The sequence below is a fragment of the Lissotriton helveticus genome, chromosome 9 (assembly GCF_964261635.1).
Source record: "Lissotriton helveticus chromosome 9, aLisHel1.1, whole genome shotgun sequence".
Classification (NCBI taxonomy): domain Eukaryota; kingdom Metazoa; phylum Chordata; class Amphibia; order Caudata; family Salamandridae; genus Lissotriton; species Lissotriton helveticus.
The window spans coordinates 814,959,027-814,977,492 of NC_136070.1; the positions used below are offsets into that span (position 1 = coordinate 814,959,027).

The 18,466-nt window shown below is 47.6% G+C and overlaps 1 pseudogene across 3 annotated transcripts in view; it reads right to left on the reverse strand.

Moving 5' to 3' along the window:
- The window catches only part of LOC144781899 (adenosine receptor A1 pseudogene), a 316,798-nt pseudogene that overhangs the window by 156,122 nt on the left and 142,210 nt on the right, over window positions 1-18,466 (reverse strand). The window lies entirely within an intron of this gene.

Consider the following 18,466-nt stretch of genomic DNA (forward strand, 5'->3'; position numbering starts at 1 on the left):
TATCCCTTAACCTAGGGTTACTGTTATATGGATGGTACCATTATCTGTCCAGAATACGGCATGACAGTGCCCTCCCATATGTATAAAAAACTGACTCAAGGGATCTCTGAACAAGAACAACGTTTATACAGTTCTTAGTTCCCTCTTAAGCGTTATTGTATCCGTCCAAAACTAAACAACAAACAAAACAAAGCCTACCAGGAAAACCAGCTCTCTCCTTACCTGTCCGTCGGTACCACAGGCTTTCCTGAGCCGAAGGGGAGGTAAACGAACGGACAGGTATCACCCATTTAAGTATAACTTACTGTGGTCAGTCATTGGTCAAGAGGAGTCATGCGGTAACGCTAACGCGATCCAAACCGGCGGCCGCAGTTTGTCGTTAAAGCATTCCCGCGTATCGCAATCACTTCCTGGTTTCCACTGCGCGTGCATCAGTGGCGCGACGTGCTCCCTGATCCCGTGGGCTGGGGGCTCCTGTGAAAAGAAGTTTGTAACTCTAAGTAACCCATATTGCGAAAAAACACCTAAAATACATGACAAAATGTTTGTGAAGAAATATTGGGACTATTATGACCGTATACAAGGCGCTATGGATTTATTCCTATACAAACAGCTAGTTGTAGTGAACACATGGCGGTAATTTAAAGATGCTTGATGTTGCACTCGTAAAATGTTAAAAACTACGCGCAATATTTTAGAAGTTGATAGAGGAATATAGGGAACTCCAGAACAAAACGTTTCATTATTAATACAAAAGGTCCCTTGGGGTTGCTTTATTAGAACACAGACCTGATAGTCGTATACTAGTACAGTGACAAGTATGCTCAAAACCAGTCATATTCAGTCATTCTTACTCATTAATCACCCGGTAAAAGTCCCATAATATCTGGGAAATAAGTCTAGATGATAAAACAAACTAAAGCATGCTCAACATGCGGGAAACTCACGGCTTATGGCTGAAAATACTCCAGTGATGTAATGAAAATTAATAGTTAGGATTGTATAGATGAGACACAAACGTGGGAAGGAGATCACAGTGTAACCCACGGAATCTCATCATTCAACCCCTGACTGTCGCACTTAAGCTTTAAAATCAATTTCTGTTCCTTGACAAAGAGGAACTTGGCAACATCGCTGACATGAGGTGGATTGAATGGTTGCTCAAGTATTATCCATTTCATGTCTTCTGCCTTATGTTTAAAGCTCAAGAAATGATTGGTCAGGCGTGTAGATTGTTTATTGCACCTGATCGTGCTCTTGTGCTCATTGATCCTCTGTTTTACCTTTCGTGTCGTCCTGCCAATATATCTCAACGAGCATGGACACGTGATCATATAGATCACTCTCTCAGTATTACAATTTGTGTGTTTCTTTAAAACCCACGGCCTCCCAGTACCAATATCAACAGTTTTAGTTTTCTGAGTTTGGGGGCATGCAGTGCAAGTGCCGCAAGGATAATGGCCTTGAACAGCAGGAAGGTCCCATAGTGTATTGGCCGGGTCTTGAACCTTAGTTTTAGGTCTAGTATGGACCAGACTGTCTCGCAAACTCTCTTGAATGAAAACTGTATATATGTTGTCAATACGTGTTCTTATTGTGTTTTATTGTACACTTCGTTATAGATATGTTGAGACGGTTCCCCTGAAGAAAGCTCAAAAACGCAGAAACGCGTGTCGCATGTTATCTGAACGCCAGCCATTGCAAAAAAAATTTAACTCTAGGAACTCCCTCTCCCAGTTTATATATATGCACAGTATTGTTATGTATTGTATGTAATGTATATGTATTGCATGTATATGTTGTAAATATATGAGGTTGCGTATTACAATTGAGTACAAATTGAAACACGAACCGAATGACTAATAGAAAAAAGAATAAATACATTACTTAAAAGAAGAAACTATTTAAAAAAAGAAACACATTAAATATAGTGTTGTATCAAATAGAAGTGTTTTGTGTAATATGTGCACATGTACTCTGTAAGTGACCCTATCTAAAATTAGGCCTGTGATGCAAATGTAATAGCATAGTTCTTGCTTTTTGCAAATTCTTTACCCCATGTTAATGTTCCCTACAGCTAGCAAGACCCATTGTTTCAAGTAGGGGTCCCCTTTTTCAAAAACATTAGAAGTAAAATCAGCCATCCCTATCTTCTAAAGTTCTGAAAAGAGAGGAAAGTGAGCCCCTATCAATTAAACAGACATTTACATTTTACATAAGCCCTGGGAAGGGTAGTTTAAAGAGCAAATACAAAAATCTAGTTAATGTTGATGGAAAAGGGGAGATTTTTTTTGGCCATTAGTTCTTATGGCACTTAATAACTCTGAACAATCGATTGGTTTCATCAGCTGATGCTTAGTACTATTGAAAGAGGGATACAACATTGCTTAAAGTATTTATGGCAGGAATCAAAATTAAGAAGTATTGTGATTATTGATTAATTAAGGAATACATTATTTGACGTGCTCAGGAAGTTCTTAAGATGTAGGGGCCATATGTATCAACATTCCGTTTTGCGATTCCTAAATAGCGATTTTTAAGGAATCGCTATTTAGAAATCGCAAAATGGTATGTATGTACAAATTCGCTTCTTTTTAGCGATTCCTTAAAATTCCTTAATTGCGATTAGCAAATTGCTAATCGCAATTAAGGAATAATTTCCCATTCATTTCTATGGGCAAGGAGGCCCATAGGAATGAAGGGGAAGTTTGCGATTCGCAATTTGCTAATCGCAAATTGTGAATATTTTCAAGGGTGCAGGGGTGTCCAAAGGACACCCTGTTGCACCCCTGAAATCTGCATGGGTGCACATGTGGCGCACATACATGCCCTAAGGGCATGTATGTGCGTCACATGGCACTATGAAAAATGAAGAAAAAAATATTTTGGAAGGAATTCGCAACTGTGGTAATTTGCGATTCCTTAAGGCCAATTTGCTATTTTTTTTTGCTTCTTACATTGCATTTAAGGAATCGCTAAATTTGCGATTCCTTAAATGCAATCGCAAAATAAGGAATCGCAAATATTGCGATTCCTTATTTTGAACCACGTTTTGTTTAATACATACCATTAAGCAAATTCGCATTCGCAAAGGCCGAAATTCTGCGAATTTTGGCCTTTGCGAATGCGAATTTGCTTGATACATATGCCCCGTAATTGCCCCACAGTTAAGTCGGAGTATGACACATAGAGGAAAGAATTAGAACATGGTAAATAATGCTCAAAATAATAAAAACTAATGACACTAAGCAATTCTGGACACTGGATAGGAAAAGCAGTACTCAGTTTGAGACGGAAATTATAGCTCAAATTACTAGCCATCAATGAGAACTTTTGAGAAATGTATGTGGTCAGCTCGTTTTTGTATTATTAAATAAAAATATTAGTTCACCTATTGCTCAAAGCATTAGACTGACTGAATTACAAACAAAGGAAACTATTTTTAGTCTTAGATTAACCAAATCTGCAGGACTAGTGAGTAGCAATGGTGTGGTTTACAAAAGAGATCCTGCCCATTGTACAAAGCTTCTGTACCAATACTTTAAGCAAAATGTGTTAAGAGCTAACTTCCCTGATAGTTGGAAGGGATCATTAAGACACGTATTCTTAAGAAAGTGTGAGTTTTCATTGACATCCCTGTTCGTATTACTTCATTTCATTTTTAGACTGAAGTACCAATATTCTTGCATTGTTACAAGTTGTTAAAGAGTGGTCTGCTAGCTTGGGGTTAATACCAACGGAAAAAGCAGGGTTTCGCCCAGGGCAGTTCACTATCTGCCAAATCTTTTCACTAAATGTAATTATGAATTGAGTCTTGGAGGTTGGAACAATATATATGTTATCAACTTTTATCAGCTCTTTGCCCAAATGACATGTTAATGGGTAGTCAGTGATGTCAGGAGAGGGTGCCATGTCGTTGTGGTGTCGGAAGTGCCGACCCAGTATCTGGTCGGTCAGGGAAGAATCTGTCAAATAAAATCTTTTTGACCTCCATATTGAAAGTGATGTTTTTTTTAAAATTGTTATTTTTAATGTAGCAAAGAGAGGTCCTTACAAGAATAAAACAACCAGTATAAATTCCATTGCTTAAATATAAAATCCGAAACTCATCGTAAATCTAGTATAAATAATGAGCAGTGCATAGAAAATTAAAAGGACATAAAACACAGTATATTTAATTTCTGCTGATATAACACATTTGAATTTCTGATTCCCAATTATAAAGTGCTTGCTATAAGTTTAGGGCCTCATTTATGAGGCTGTGCGTCACTTTTACGCCGCCGGTGCGTCACTTTTTGTGACGCACCAGTGGCGTAAAAACTGCGTCTTGTTGCACCATATTTACAAAGTGACGCATCTAGGTAGATGTGTCACTTTGTAAACCCCTGCGCCACATTATACCTGCGCCAGGTATAATGTATGCAGGAGGGGCGTATTGACGCAAGGAAGGGTCGTAGAAGTGACGCAGTGAAATCTATGAGATTTCACTGCGTCACTTTTAGGACGCCGTTGCGTCAAAATCTTGCGCCTGCCTCACAGCAGGCGTAAGACTGACGCAGGCCCTTTCACATGGGGCGTGCCCCATGTGAAAGGGCGCATTGCTGGAGTTGCGTCACTTTTGTGACACACTCCAGCAATGCGTCACTTTTACGCTTACAGATACGTCAGAAATACTGACGTATCTGTAACTCCTTGCGACATGATGCGTCATACATTAAATATGACGCATCAGGAATGTTGCAAGCAGTGCGCACTGAGAAGTTACGCATCGCTGCTTTCACGCAGCGATGCGTCATTTCTCATAAATGAGGCCCTTAGTGCTTAAGATCTTAATATGCATAAAAAGTTCAGAAGTTATATGTACAAAATTCATAGCAGTTGGTGGAGTGTAACATTATCAAATGCCAATTGCTACAATAGTTCATTTCCAATACCGCCATATTCTGTTAAGTTTGGCAACAGAGCCTACCCTTTTTACATAGATGGTTTCCCGTTGGAATACTCTTTGCTTTTTTGTACACCATTGGGAAACATTCAGGATCACATTTAGATTTTCAATTGGTTAGGATAAGTGATCTTGCTACTAATAATGCAATGAAAATGAATTGGCGTTGAACCAGAATTAGGTCTTCACCTACATCTGCTCTTCCAAACAGGGCGGCTAAAAGACCAGGACGGATGTTGATTGCCATTTTTTTAACTAATTTTTAAAAATACATCTTGCCAGAAGTTCATTAGGTGACTACATAAGAACCCAACATGGAACTAATCTCCAGTTTCAAATCCACATCTAAAGCATCAAGAATTTATAGTGGGAAATATTTTGTGGAGCCTATCAGGGGTATAGTAGCCCATCCATTTGCTGAACCATGCCACCTTCTTAAATTAGCAACCCTTGCTGTTGTGTAGCTCATTTGTTGTAATTCTGCCATTGCTGAAGATTAAAGCTACAGCCTGTAGCAGAGCTTAAACCTCTCAAGATTATCTAAAATCGCCTGTTTATTCTCCACAGATTTAAATATTCTATACCAATTGTCTATCCCTTTAATTTTTTATACGAAATGTGCCTTCGCAAGGAGTGTGCCTTCACTGTCTTCTGTGATGATTAAACCCAAGCAAAACTGCTTAATCTGTGTATAGCTGAACATCAGGTGGCTGTTTATATTACTCTTACAATTTAAAACTTCCTGCCAGGATAGGAAATTCTCGTTTTTTATAAAAGTCTTGTAGTACATGAAACCCCAGCTTTGCACACTAATCGCAGTTCTGAAGAGACCATTGAAGCCCCAGATGAATACATTCTTCTAGTTTCATCTAGGGATGAAGCCACGGGATTCCATATGCTTCCCAAATTTTTTGAAAATGCCAAGTGATAACTCTAGGAGTTTTATAACGTGAATTTTTGAGGAGTTTAGGTATGAGTAAAAAAAGGAGCAAGGCTGATTTCGGACTCGTTGAGCAGTATTGTGAGAAAGAAATTGGCATTGAGCAAGTCCCCTGAATTATTATAGTTCACCCAATTAATAATTGAGGCTTGACAGTATAGCCGTGGATCCAGTAGGACAAGGCCTCCGTCCTCCACTTCTAAATGTGGCACTTGTAATCTTATTTCTGAGTCAAAGAAGGATTTGGGAACCTTAATCATTATGTTAGAAAATAGGAATAAAAATAGCTGGAGAATATTCATGTTAATGAGAGCGACTCGTCCCATAATTGAAATAGGGAGATTTTCCCATTGTTTAAACAGATAATGCATTTTATTTAATGTGAGAATAAAATTTAGCAGATATAAATCCTCAAGTCAAGTGGTCACAAAAATCCACAGGTACCTTATTGACTTAGTTATTGAGTAGTGCTCCTGCATTGCGGGGGCAGAATATCTAAAGAGCAATTAAAAAGTGGCACCTCAGATTTAGAGTGATTTATTTTATATACCCCGATATCTGTAAAATCCCTTATTTTGTCAAGAGCTCTCGCTAAATTATCTCTATCTGCTGCCATATCATCTGCAAATAGTTTGAGTTTGGAGGATACAAGTACAGGGACGGCAATTGCGTGATCCTGCCTAATAGCACATGCCAGAATTTCAATGAAAAGAGAAAATAGCATGGGAGAACTATTACTGCTACATTGGTTTTATTAGTGTTAAAGTAATCAATTGCCCGAATCAGGTAATGGGTGTTGTAAGCCAAAAGTCTATCTTTAAGAAAACCATTTTGGTTGTGATGGATAAGAAAAGGAGCAACTTGTGCGAGCCTATTTGCAAGAATTTTAGTAAACATATTATAGTCAGCATTTAGTGGCCTAATAGGTCTGTATGAATTAACCTCGTCCTCCGATTTCCTCTGTTTAACAAAATGAATCACTGCAGCATGGGTAAATGTTTCAGGAACTAAGTCCCCTTCAAAAATCCCATTGATTTATGTCCCTAAGAAGCCATATAATTGGGGGAAGAAAATCTTATAGACCTCAATAGGAACTCCATCGAGTCGAGAGGCTTTGGCCGCCGGGGACAGGTTCACCGCCTGATATCTTCTTCAGGTGAAATGGAGGAACACAAAAACTCTTGCTGCTCAGTTGATACAGTGAGAATATTTATCCCGCCTAACCAATCTACAGCAGCCTCCGGGATGGTGTTAAGAGTTTTGGAGTAGAGCTCCTTGTAATGATTAAGAAAGACCTCTGAAATCTAAGGGGATGTGAAGTAGAGCACGAAGTGACCGGGTCTATTATTCCTTTTATGCAATTGGCATCAGATCTTCTTTTAGCAGACCAAGCCAGGTACCTGCCTATGTGATCACTTTCTCCGTATCTTTTTTACAATACTGAGTCGTGGTTCAAGATTTCCTTAGATACAAAGAAATCTTGTAGATTAAGCTTAGCATTGGAAAGTATGACTTTGCCTTCTGGGGTAGGAAGAGCAAGGTATCCTGCCGTTGCCTCGCATAGCTCTTTCTCTAGCTGGAGTCTTTTGTCATTCTCGTTCTTTCTCCTAATGGCAGAGTACGCAATTGCTTCCCCTCTGAAGAAGGCTTTTAAAGCATTGCATACTGAAAACATCAAAGCGCTATTAATTTTCAATTTTAGGAATTCCTCCAATGCAAGGCACATATGCGAGACCCACTGTTCGTCAGTAAGGAGGGATTTTTCGAATACCCGTCTGGGCGTGAGCTTAGTTTGAGTTTTTATTTTGAACTTCACTGAGATTACTGCATGGTCTGAGAAGGGATTTGCATGAATCTCAGACTCGGTTTTTAAGAGAGTATGTGAAATCAGGAAGAAATCAATCAGAGAGGAGGAGTGGAATCTTCCTGAATGGCATGTATATTGTCTCTTGTCTGGAAATTCATCTCTCCAGCAGTCAACCAATGCAAAATCGCTTATTAGGTCTTGGTATGGCCTTGTCTGTGTTTTATAAGCCCAGGGACAATCTATAGTCGGGTTGACCAATACGTTAAAATCCCCACCTAACACGAAATGCCCAGACTGAAGGGTTGCAAAATCATACTGAGACTGTAATGTCGCAGGAGAATCCTCAGTAGGGCCGTAATACCTCACAAAGTTAAAGAGTTGGTCCTAGATCTTCATCTGCACCCAAAGACACCTATCACTATGATCTCTATGCACCATAGAGATTTCACATTGTAGGTTTATAGCTACTAATATAAGCACCCTAATGGCTGAATTTGAAGAAGCATAGAATTTGTGTTGGATATAGCCAGGAGCCTTATCCATAGGGGAGCCTTCCTTACAGTGTGTCTCTTGGAGAAAAATTATATTAGCTTGTAGGGATTTAAACCAAACCAGCATGGATCGTCTCTTAACTTTATTATTGAAACCATTAACATTGCAGGACACTACCTTCACCGACTTAATAGAAATTTTTGGGAAATAGATATTGCATGATAAAAAAAGAAAATAAAAATAAATTCTTGGACCTTTAAATTTCAGCACGTTTGCTACATTTAATTGTAACCCCCACCCATGACCCTGCCTCCCCCTCCCCCAACCCTTATGTGACCTCTCACCCCACCACCCTGTGAGCTGCCTTGGCTCCGGAAACACCACCTGTCTGGGGCTCCCTGGGTGGCCCCCCTCCCCTTTGAAGGTGATAAACCTCCCCCCTCCATGCCTCTTCCAACCATCCTCCTTCTCCCTAAGTTGGGTGCAGTGACATTGCACCCAAGGCGGTGAGCGGGCGAATGACAACGACTAGTAAGATGAAGAGAAGAAAAAAAAAGAGACAAGAGAAAAAAAACAACAGAAGAGAGATATTATACACATATACCATCATTCTTGACCAGGAGTTTAATTTAGGCACAAAGCTGACCCCTATTTCACCCCCTGGATGCTGTATGGAATGTAGAAACTCCTGCACTGTCTCAACAGAGTGAAAAACACAAGCACACCCCTTATGCAAAACTTTCAGTTTGGTTTGCTAGATAATGGCCGCCAGGGCCCCTAGCTGCTGAAAAGAATTAATCATGCCTCTGAACTCCTTCCTCCACTGTGCCGAAGAGGCAGACATGTCTGAGAAAACTTTAAATGAAAAATTATCGGAAGTCTGGTATACTTTATCCTGGCTGGCATGTGCCAAGATCTTATCCTTAATTCTAAAGTCACCAAAGTTTGTGATAATAGTTCTTCGGTTTTGGCATTGGTATACTGGACTGCAGGGACACGATGGGCCAGAGTGATAGTAAGGTTGGTCTTTTGTGTTACGGCTTCAGGGTATATATGCTTGGATATGAGGTCGTAGACAACTTCTACTACTGATCGCCGTTTTCACTGCCTACCAGAACCCCTGTTATGCAAAGATTGCATCTTCAGGATTGATTTTCTGTGTCATCCACCTTGATTTGCAGGCTGATGAGCTGATTGAAATTTGGTTAGCTTGCAGAGGCATTGTGTCTTCGAGGTTTGATATGCGCTGTTCTGCATCCGTAATGCGTTATGGAAGTTGCTGAATATAAGATTGAATAGAGCCCAGCTGAGATTCGGTTTTATTTTGTGCTTATTCCTGGGACAAATTTATACTTTTGAGTTCCGCCAAAATTTGGTGTAGTAGGATGTATGAGGTATTCCCTACCCCCACCGTGGTCTCAGGAATCCTGGGTTGTGGAGCAGAAAGACTTCAGGGAGCAGTCATGGGTAAAGTTTCATTCAGGGCCTCGGCAGCAGTGGTGAACAGAGAGTTATCGGGAAACAAGGTTGTTGTAACATCCCCAGAGGAACACACATCATGATTGTCGAGACTTGAAATTGGCTTAGGTGTAGTTAGACTGGCCGATTTTTGTTGAGTCTTAGCGTTGAGGCCTGTAAATAATGAATAGTTGCCCTGTTGCATATTTCCTGGGAGCAATTTTGCTGTGGGTGTTATACTTGATGCTGACGAGCTAGCTTCCAGTCCCAGGGGAGAGGCCTGGCTTGCTGAATGTGAAGGATTCTTCATAGAATTGTGAGCACTTTTGGCTGATGTCGCGCTCCAAAGAATAGCCATCTTGCGGGCCTCCTTTTGCCTACCTGTTGTTTTAGGGGGCAGATTCCCCATTAGCGGAGTAATTCTTTGGCTCACCACTGAATAACCTGAATTCCGTTTCTTTTATGGAGAGGATCCAGTTGTGATTTATTTTTTTAGCCCGTGAAGAGTTAGCTACTAGCAGGGTTTTAGCAGTACTGTTGCAGGAAATTCTTTTCATGTCTTTTTCAGCATGCTGGGAGGAGACGGCCTAAAAGGAGGAACGCAAGCTGCACCTAAACCTAGCTAGGCTGCTTCCTCGCCCACCTCCTGGCCCACTACAGTACCCTAATCATAAGCAGCAGAAATCCAGGAGATAAGAACACAATGACTCAGTGAGCAAAAGAGAAAGTCAATATCTCTGACCTGATGGAAGATAAGCGGTAGACTCGAAAAAAGCCCATCAAGCCTCCAGAGCCTCTTGAGCCACTGGTAAGGTGATGTCCCAGGTGATGCAGTGAGCAGATAAGCCAAACAGTGACCTGCCACCAATGGCACCAGCCCACTCCTATGTGGAGTCATCCTTCACCTCCAGCCGCTACAATGGCGATGGCTGTACTAGCCACCTCCTCTAGTGGCGCCTCTGCAGCAGGATTCCTAAGCCGCTCACTTCTCTCCAGCTCGTCTATATCTGCCGCTGGAAATGGAACTCTGCCAGCCACCTCCTGATGCCACGCTGAGCCCAGCGGCTCTGCGGCAGAGATCCTAGGCTGCTCTCTTCTCTCTAGTGCGTCCACGTCTGCAGCTGGGAAAGAAACACTGCCAGCCGCCTCCCTAAGCCGCGTTGAGCCCAGCGCCTCTGCGGTAGAAATCTTATGCTGCGCTCCCCTCTCCATCGTGTCTATGAGTGCCACTAGGAGCCAAACACCGTCAGCTGCCCAGCCCGCCTCGCCTTCAGTTGCAGAGTATGACGGGAGCTCCAGCAACCCTTGAAAGTGATGGTTGATGGGTTCAATCAAATCTCTGGTGGGAGAGAGTCCCATATCTTGGGGGCGAGCCAGAGAAATTGCATGTGTAGGTCAGTGATTTTCTGAATCTCGCTGGCTTTAGTAGGAGGGAGTGCACACTTGTTAGAGAGTGACTACTACCTGAGAAAGTTAGATTCTATGTCAGGACTGGAGGAGAGGATTAAGCTTGAACTTTCAGGGCGTTTATTTTTCCAGCAGTCACAACACTACATTTCCCATCAAACTATGTGAAGAGAAAAGAGTCCAATCCACCAATCAGAGTGACTGTAGTCGTTCAACTGTCTCTGGTGCCGTTCTAGCCTCCTCTTTCTTTGCTTCTTCAGCAGCCACAGAGATAAGTGTTTTTGCCTCTCTCATTTATTCGTTGTTGTTTTTTGTAATATTAAGGCCTTGTTTGTGTGGCTGTATTTTTTTAATTGCCCCTCGCATTAGGGCGTCCGCACACATCCGTGTTAGCCCAGTCTTTAGAGATGCCTCAAATGTGGGAAAGTTTTTCCGCTCCTTCGCTATTGCGGCATCTCTCTCCTCAGAAGCTCTCCACGCGTTGCCGTCATCCAACTGCCAGGGAGCCGTGCATATTCAGATTACGAGCTCAGCACGTCTCACCCCCAGGCGGTCAGAACATATCTTTTCTGACTGCAGTTCAGTACGGAACATCAGATAACGTGCTAGCTATGAGTACAAACTCACTCTGGGGAATTATTGGCAATAATAATTGCCTGAATAGTCTGGGCTTTGTCCTTGTTTGTACTGGAGAGCGATCGCCTGGAGGCGTTACACCTGTGCTGCAGGTAAGGTAATAAGATAATTCGATATAATTGCGGGGACTCGCCCAGGCGGTTTAATTGAGAATACATTTATAATTTCAGGGGAGAGACAGTTCCCAGGCCTCAGGCCTTCTACTGACCTTGGGCTTGCCCCATATTATTAACCCTATGTTCACTCTCAACCCCCCTTGAGGCTCACTCAGAATGTAGGAGTATGGGGATTATTATGAGGAAGAGGAGGTCCAGTACCCCTTATTAATGATGATTTTAGCCCTTGGAGAGAAAAATTCAAGAACTACAGGTTCAGTTCCCAAGAGCCCTTGAGCAAAGGGAAAAGCTACTGGGTCTCAGATCCCCATACCTCCAGGGCAGCCCATAGCAGGGACCTTCTGAAATGCTTGACCCGGAGGACCTTTTGCACCTGAGTTCGGCTGAATGGGTGCCTGCCCCTAAGGTGGTCTCGTATATAGCCTGATGAACAAGTTACTTACCTTCGGTAACGATATATCTGTAAGAAACAGTAGTTAGTATTAGATTCCTTACCTTAGAATATCCCCAGGCGTCAGTCTGGATCCGGAAACTTTTGCGTAGCAGTACCCCTGCGCGTCGGTAGGCGTCGTCTGCAGGCGTCTCCTGCGGCTCCGCGTCCGTCGTTGGCGTCGTGCGCCGTGATGACGTCGCTGGAGTATATAGACGCCGCCTCCGCGCGCTGACGTCAGTTCTTTGTACATAGCTTTTCCGCGCCAGAACACGCAGAGCCATGCGAGAACCAACACTGGTGCCATTTGAAACTAGGGCCCTGAAAGGGATGTCCTTAACCCTAGGTATCAGTTTGCAGAACGGGGAGGATGGGTGGGGCGGTAAGGAATCTAATACTAACTACTGTTTCTTACAGATATATCGTTACCGAAGGTAAGTAACTTGTTCATCTGAAAGAAACAGGTTAGTATTAGATTCCTTACCTTAGAATAGATACCCCAGCAATACCAACCCCGGTGGTGGGTCTGCGAACCGATACAATCCTACACCAGAAAGTCCTGGAGGACCGAACGGCCAAAGAAGCCATCCCTCCGGATTTGACTGTCCAGGCAGTAGTGCCTCGCAAAAGTGTGCAGCGAGGCCCACGTAGCCGCCTGGCAAACGTCCTGCAAAGGGACTCCCCGGCCCAGGGCAGTAGTAGCCGCCGTGGCCCGAGTGGAATGGGCCCTCAGCCCAACAGGAGGCTCCTTCCGAGCCAAAGAGTAGCACGCTTTGATGCACAGAACGACCCACCGAGAGATGGTCCGTTTATGTACCGCCCGTCCCTTCTTCGCACCCACGTAGCCAACAAACAGTTGGTCATCCACCCGGAACTGGCGTGTGCGATCCATATAAAATGAAAGCGCACGTTTTGGGTCCAGACGATGGAGCCGCTCTTCATCCTTTGAAGGATGCGGAGGTGGGAAGAAGGAGGGTAAGGTGATGGACTGCCCGATGTGAAAAGCAGAGACTACTTTGGGCAGGAAAGAAGGTCTAGTTCTCAGAACCACCTTGTCTGGATGAATGGACATGAAAGGAGGTTTGACAGAAAGAGCCTGGAGCTCACTCACTCTCCTGGCAGAGGTGATGGCAACCAGGAAGGCCGTCTTTAAAGTCAGGAGACGGAGAGGACAGGAATGAAGTGGCTCGAAGGGAGCACACATCAAGAAGGTCAGAACCAGGTTCAAGTCCCACTGAGGCACCACAAACGGGACAGGTGGATACATGTGTGTGATGCCCTTCAAGAATCTTGTTACAATAGGGGACTTGAACAAAGAAGGTTGATCAGGCAGCCTCAGAAAGGCCGAAAGGGCAGAAAGGTAGCCCTTGATAGTGCCCAGAGCAGAGCCCTGCTGGGCAAGAGAGAGAAGAAAGAGGAGAACCTCGGAAAGAGGGGCAGAAAGAGGATCCACAGCCTTTGCTGTGCACCATGCCACAAATCTGTTCCACCAGCAGGCGTATACCGACTTCGTGGAGGGACGCCTGGCTGCCAGAATCACATCACAGACTTCAGGAGGCAAGTCGAATGGCCTCAACTGTCGCCGCTCAATCTCCACGCATGGAGGTGGAGGCTGGACAGGTTCGGGTGGAGGACCGTCCCCTGCTGCTGCGACAGAAGGTCCTCCTGAAGGGGCAGGCGGATCGGGGGACCGACTGACATGCTGAGTAGCTCGGGATACCAGTACCTTCGAGCCCAGTCCGGAGCCACAAGGATGACTTGGGCCCGGTCGCGCCTGATCTTCTTCAGCACTCTGGGCAGAAGTGGTATAGGCGGAAAGGCATATAACAGACCGCAACTCCACTCGCGCCGAAAGGCGTCGCCGTGCGAGTGCCGTCTTGGAAACTCCAACGCGCAGAACTGATGACATTGCGCGTTCTCTTCTGTGGCGAATAGATCTAACCAAGGCTCTCCCCATCGCAGAAAGAGGCCTTGCGCCACGTCCGAGTTCAGACGCCATTCGTGATCCATCGAGCACCGACGGCTGAGTTCGTCCGCCCTGGCGTTCAGAGAACCGGCCAGGTGTTGAACCGTCAGAGTCACGCCCTGACGTTCCAGCCATTGCCAGAGATGCAGGGCCTCCTGGCAAAGGGTCCACGACCCCACCCCGCCTTGTTTGTTGCAGTACCACATGGCGGTGGTGTTGTCCGTGAACACCTGCACTACACTCCCGTTGACAAAGGGGAGGAATGCCTTCAGTGCTAGACGAATCGCCCGTAGCTCCAACAGGTTTATATGGAGCCGGGACTCCGCCGGAGACCAGATGCCTCTGATCTCTGCCTCTCCCAAGTGGCCTCCCCAGCCCTGGAGGGACGCGTCCGTCACAACAACGTGCTCCGGCTGGGGAAGGGAGAGGGGTCTGCCTCTGACCTAATCGCGGTCCGTAAGCCACCACTGCAGTTGTCTCGCAGTGCCCTCCGAGATCAAGACATGGTCGGACAAGTTGCCCTGATGCTGGGCCCACTGAAACTTCAGGTCCCACTGCAGAGCCCGCATCCGCCACCGGGCGTGATGCACCAGAAGGGTGCAGGAAGCCATCAGCCCCAGTAGCTGCAGCGTCAACCTGACCGAAACCCGGGATAACGGCTGGAAGATGGGAATCAAAGCCTGTATATCCTGGACCCGCTGTTCCGGTGGATAGACCCGAAACTGCGCCGAGTCGAGAACCGCTCCGATGAAAAGGAGCTTTTGGGAGGGACACAGGTGTGATTTCGGCACATTGATGGAAAACCCCAGCCCATGCAGGAGGTCTGCCGTCATCCGAAGGTGGTGGACGACTGTCTGGGGCGAGCCCGCCTTCAACAACCAGTCGTCTAGATAGGGGAAGACTGACACCCCTGATCTGCGCAGATGGGCTGCAACCACCGCCATCACCTTTGTGAACACCCGTGGGGCGCTGGTAAGGCCGAAGGGGAGCACGATAAACTGAAAATGCTCCTGGCCTACCGTGAACCGCAGGTAACGCCGGTGGGCCGGCAGGACGGGGATGTGAAAATACGCATCCTGCAAGTCCAACGCTACCATCCAGTCTTGCGGGTCTAGAGCAGCCAAGACCTGAGCCAATGTCAACATCTTGAACTTCTCCTTCCGGAGGAAGCCGTTGACGTTCCTTAGGTCCAAGATAGGACGTAGACCCCCTTTGTCCTTCTTGGGTACCAGAAAGTAGTGGGAATAGCAACCACATCCTACTTCTGGCCCAGGAACGCGCTCGATGGCCCCCTTGGCCAAGAGGGCCGTAACTTCCTCCTGCAGAAGTGTCAAGTGGTCCCCCGACACACGGTGGTTCTGCGGTGGCATGGCTGGAGGAGTGGTCTCGAAGGGGAGGGAGTAGCCCCTTCGGACGAGCTGCAGCACCCACCTGTCCGATGTTATTGTGTGCCAGTGGGAGAGGTGATGGCGAACCCTGCCGCCCACCGGCGTCACATGGGCCTGAAAGCACGGACTAGGAGGATTTAGAGGCGGAAGCTGCGGGGGGAGGTGTGGACTGACCTCGCCGCTGTCCCCGACCGCCACCACGGCGGTTCCCACGGCCGCCGCCGCGTTGAGAAGTCTGTTGCGGCGCGTGGCTGGCAGCACGTGTGGGACCGCCCCTTCCGTGGCCACGAAAGGAGCGAAACGAACCCGTTTGCTGGCGCTGGGTCGAGAGACCCAAGGACTTGGCCGTGACCCTGGAGTCCTTGAAGCGTTCCAGCGCGTGGTCCGCTTTGCCGCCAAACAGGCGACTGCCATCAAACGGCATGTCCATCAATGCATTCTGGACATCTGCCGAGAAATTGGCGGATCTCAGCCAGGCGTGGCGACGAATCGCCACCGTCGTGGACATCGCCCTGCCCAGTGAGTCGGTCGTATCAAGACCACACCTTATGGAGTATCTTGCTGCGTCTCGGCCTTCAACCATAACCTTGCCAAGCTTAGCCCGTACCTCCAGCGGGCATTCAGGCAGCAGTTCCGCGACCGTATCCCACAGAGAGTGGGTGTAGCGGCCTAAAAGGCACGCGGTGTTGCAAGACCTCAGTCCCAGACTCAGGGACGAAAAGACCTTCTTACCATACTGGTCGTACCTCTTAGATTCCCGGTCGGGCGGGGCCGACGGGAATGCGGACTGGGAAGTCGAGGCCTGGATCACCAGGCTCTCAGGGGTGGGATGGGTGGACAAGAACTTTGGGTCATCCGTACACGGACGGTGGCGTCTGGCCACGTTCCTATCAACAGGCGAACCTGAAGCGGGCCTGGACCACGTGCCCAAAAGAACGTCAGTTAAGGCCTCATTGAACGGCAGCAGTGGCTCCTGTGGGCATGACTGCGGTTTGAGTACCTCAGTGAGGATGTTAGTCCTCACGGCCGCGACGGGGAGCTCAAGGTGTAAGGCCTTGGCAGCCCTCATCAACACCACTGAATAAGCTGCCCCCTCCTCCGTAGCCACGGTAGGAGGCGAGACAAAGCCAGGGTTGGGGGAGTCATCCAGACCACTGGCGTCACCCAAGTCACCTGTCCAGTCCACATTGTACTGACACTCGCGGGTCAGAGGGTCCTCAGACCCCTCCCACTCCTCTCCGCAATCTACATCCTCACCATATTCGGAGTCAACAATGTAGACCGGCTCCCCGGGGTCAACAGACCCCATCGGCGTCGGACTCGGCGTCGGGCGACGCCGGTCCGACTCCGCGTCCGGAGTCGGAGAGGGAATGGGGGCGGCGCCGCCCGGAGCCGGCGCCGGAGACCCGGCGCCACGCGGGGGCGGCACCGTGGGTTGCCCCGATGGAATCGGCGCCGGAGAGGCCGGTGGACCAGCCGGCGTCGACCCTGAAGGCCCCTGCGGCGCCGGGGCCGGAGCCGTCGGCGACGTCGGGGCCGGAGCACCCGACGGCGTAGAGGCAGGAACAACCGAACCGCTAGGGCCCCCGGACGGTACCACCGGGCCCGCAGGCGCCGTAGGCCCCGTCGGAGGAGACAGTGCCCTCATGGCCATGAGGAACGCCTCTATCTCCTCGGGCGTCGCTCCTTGCCCAGGGACCGTAGGGTATGGAGCAGGCTGCGCCGGCGAATCACGCGGAGCCGCGGGGGTGGGGCCACCCGAACCCCCGGCCGCATCGCGCGAGCGTCGGGGGGAGTCGGGGGTACGATGACGACGCCCCGACTTCTTGTGCTTCCTACCTGAGGAACCAGAGGAATGGTGACGACTCTCGGAGCGCTCGTGACGGCTCCGCGACCGCTCCCTCGATCGCTCCCTAGACCTCCGTCCGGACCGGGACCGCTCTCGACGCGGGGCCGACACCCGGAGCTCGAGTAGCTTGCGGGACCGCTCCCATCTAGCTTTATTCGTCAAGGCCCGGCAATCGACGCAGGCGTCCACGTCGTGGTCGGGGCCCAGGCACCGGAGGCAGAGTCGGTGATGGTCCGTGACCGACATCGTGCCGTCACAGCCGTCACAATTCTTAAAACCGGGCATCCTACCGGCACCTTAAGAGTAACAGAAAGATTCAAAAACTTTGGTCAAAAGACCGGAGTACTGCTCTTCGGATCTGCGCTAACTGGCGCGGAAAAAAGAAGAACTGACGTCAGCGCGCGGAGGCGGCATCTATATACTCCAGCGACGTCATCACGGCGCACGACGCCGACGACGGACGCGGAGCCGCAGGAGACGCCTGCAGACAACGCCTACCGACGCGCAGGGGTACTGCTACGCAAAAGTTTCCGGATCCAGACTGACGCCTGGGGATATTCTAAGGTAAGGAATCTAATACTAACCTGTTTCTTTCAGATGAGCAAGCCATTAGATAATGAGGTGCGCAATTGTCTCCGGGCCGAATACACCAGACCGTCCTTGGACGGCCGGGTTGCTGCTACACCGGAGATTGGCCCCAAGATGGTGCCCTTCCTCACAAAATTTGTGAATAAGCCAAAAAAGGATATTGAATGGTCCCGGCGATCTTGCCAGGACAAACTGCTGGACGTCATTGGTCCGCTCTCCAAAATCTTAGATATGGCCAAAGCCGCAAAGGTTTCGAGTTCACTCATTGCCCTGGAGATCCTAACCAGCTGGACACAACGAGCATTCATTCTGTTAGGGAACGCAAACTGTGTTCCTTCTATTGAACGTCGGAGGTCCCTGCTAATCAAGATCGACCCCAAATTGGGGAAACTCGCGACATCAGAGGCAGGTCCCATTGCTGAGGGAAATTTATTTGGCAATCCT